The following is a 3,202-nucleotide window of genomic DNA, read 5'->3' as shown; positions in this document are numbered from 1 at the left end:
AACCTATTTTCTGTAATCTGATTTTTCTTTTTTTTTAATTGAGATTCAAAACCCAGTTATAAGCCCACAAAAAGAGTTGTTTGATTCAGTTAGGCAAAGCCCAAAACAGATGCATATCAAGCCAAAACAGTTTTGACAGTTAAATCGGAACCTTTTATGTTTTTCAAAAAACAATTGATTGAAACCTCGATTCAATCGATTTATTTGGCTTTAACTTGTAAAGTCAGCCAATTTTAGCTTTTCAAAATCCTTTTCAAAACAACTAATGTAAATCAACCGATTGAAACGTAGAAACAACAGGTTGTTTTTTACTTACTTTGAAAAACAATTTTCTTTAAAAGATCTTGATTGTTTTAACTTTGGATTGGACTAAGAGTGATTTAACAAATTCTAAATACACAGAACAAAAGTCGCACAAGTAGCAATCCAGCTTTAAGCATCTTTCTTGGATTTGGAATCATCAAAGTTTCATCTTCAACCATAACTCCATTATTTCTTCCTTCTTTTTTGTTTTATTTCCTCTTCCCAGTTATGTTGTTCCAACAATGAACATTTCATTAAGGATATATGTCTAAACAGTGAACTTTTGCATTTCAACTTTTGGATATGTTAAATGAAAGATTTTATTAAAAGTTGATTTTATCCTATTTATATGAGAACCTCATATTTTTATTATTTATTTCTTCTCTTGTTAATGCATATGACTCTTTTTTTTTATCCAAATAGGACCTAAACCCACTTATGATTCCAAGGACTTCATTTATGAGTTGAAAGGAAAGTCTATTATATTTCTTTCTTATGGAAAAAGTCTTCATTTACTCTCGTTTTTTGGGTTCGTCACACAACTAGACATATGACTGTAAGATAACAACGGTCCACCAAATTAATGTGCTACTTAATAATCTTTTCCTGTAAAGTTTCTAACTATGTAAAGTAGTAACAAGGTAAGCTATTCATTCATTAATTGCAGTATTTTATTAGGACATTTTCCAGCTTCACATTCATCTAGCAGCTTCAGAGTTCGTATGTTTATTTAGTTTTGACAACCATCACTCCAAGTAAGTTTGCTTTTTATTTAACTATTTATTACTTGTTTGAATAAACTATTTTTTACAACCCAATTAACTATTTTTTTATTTAAGTATTTGTTTTAGTTAACTTTTTTAGTTAACTCTGTTTTATTTAACAGAGTTGACTTCAATTTAATATATGTACACATTACTAGATAAGTAATGTTTTATTTTGCTGTTTTGTTGTAGTCATGCCAATTGATAAGTCCTGGATTTGTAAACAACGAAACACCATTGAGTATGCAAATGTGTTGAACGTATTTTTGGATATTGCATTTCAACATGCTAATTGTCCTGTAATTAAGTGTCCATGTGCAAAATGTGGTTTCAAAAAGTGACAAACAAGGGTTGTAGTTCAAGAACATTTAACATGTACAAATTTCCTTCAAAACTACAAAACTTGGTATTTGCACGGTGCAGAGCCAAGTGTAACTGAGTCAATGGTCGCTACAAGTGCGCATGTCATTGAAGATTTACTAGAATCTCAAAATCCGATGGAAGATGTGTTGAATGATGCATTCGGGTTTGCGGGGCATGATGAGGATATTGAAGCTGATGTTATGCAAACAAATATGGTGGGTGATGAAGAAAATACAATCTTTGATGAATTGATGAGGGACTATAATGAACCCTTATATGAAGGTTGCACACAGTATTCAAAGTTATCATTCATGTTGAATTTGTCCCATATCAAATGCATGAGTAGAATGAGTGACAAAGCAATGACCATGATTCTAGACTTGCTAAAGCACGCATTTGAACATGCTAAGTTTCCTAACTCGTTCTATGAGGCGAAGACTGTGATTACCAAACTTGGACTTAATTATGTCAAAATACAAACTTGCCCAAAAGACTTTATGCTATATTGGGGTGAAGACAATGAAGGCTTAGAAGAATGTAAAAGGTGCAAAACGTCTAAGTGGAAAAATAAAGATAAGAAGCAATACGCAAAAATCTTGCGTTACTTTCCATTAAAACCGCGTTTGCAAAAATTGTTTATGAGTTCTAAGACGATTGAGTTTATAAATGGCATGCATCAAAGGATAATCAAGATAGATTGATGAGGCATCCTAGAGATTCTAAGGCTTGGAAATCATTTAATTTATTGCATCCAGAATTTGTAAATGATCCTCGAAATGTACGATTAGGCTTAGCTGTTGATGGCTTCAATCCTTACGGAAACATGAGTATAAACCATAGTATATGGCCAGTGGTTCTCATCCCATACAATGACCCTCATTGGAAGTGTATGAAACAAACATATTTTATCCTCTCCATGATAATTCCTGGAAAACAAATGGTAGGAAATGACATTAATATTTACTTAGAACCACTCATAAGCGAATTGAAGGAGTTATGGTTTGATGAAGGGCAAACATTTGACTATTAAAAAAAATGTTTACATTGCGAGCGACTTTGTTGTGGACAATTAGTGACTTCCCTGGGCTAGGTAATTTGTTTGGATGGAACACGCACTGATGAGAATCAAATAAAGGAGGCTTTTATTAATGGAGGAAGAGGACATCCACCCTCACATTTGAAGTTCTTCCTTCTAGTCTTCTCAAAATTAAAAGAAGAAATAAAATAAAGATGAGGCCCAAGCCCAAAGCCCAAGCCCAAGCCCAAGAAGGCCAAAGCCCAAAGAGCCCAAGTCCATCCCATGAGGGGCAAGGCCAAGCTTTGAAATACTCTTGTATAGTTTTAGGAGGTTTGGTTATTAAATAAAGGTGTGTGAAAATGTAAAATAAAGTCACATTGTCCATGTGACTTAGGAGAGTGGTGTAGGTGTAGTTTTTGGGAGGTGTCATAGTAGAAAAAGGTCACACCTCCCATGTGACTTGTTTTTGGTGGGAATTTCAAATGAGTTTATTTGAAATTTCCCACCTATTTTTCAGCACCTTAGGCTATAAATAGAGGTGCTTCCTTTGTAAAATTCAGATTTGAATTCATCTAAAGAAACTATACTCAAAATTGGAGTGAGCATTTGGAGAGCTTTTGAGCTTCTACTCTAGTCTTATCTTGAAGGACCATGGTTTCCTCAAGTGGCGGCTTCCACACTCATCTAGGAGCATCCATACTTCTAGTGGCGTGATCATCCAACCTATCTTCCATCTTCATGAGCATTCTCTTCT

Source organism: Phaseolus vulgaris, chromosome 4 (assembly GCF_000499845.2).
Source record: "Phaseolus vulgaris cultivar G19833 chromosome 4, P. vulgaris v2.0, whole genome shotgun sequence".
NCBI classification, from domain to species: domain Eukaryota; kingdom Viridiplantae; phylum Streptophyta; class Magnoliopsida; order Fabales; family Fabaceae; genus Phaseolus; species Phaseolus vulgaris.
The sequence above is the reverse complement of the archived record's forward strand: the minus strand, read 5'-3'. Positions refer to the sequence as shown.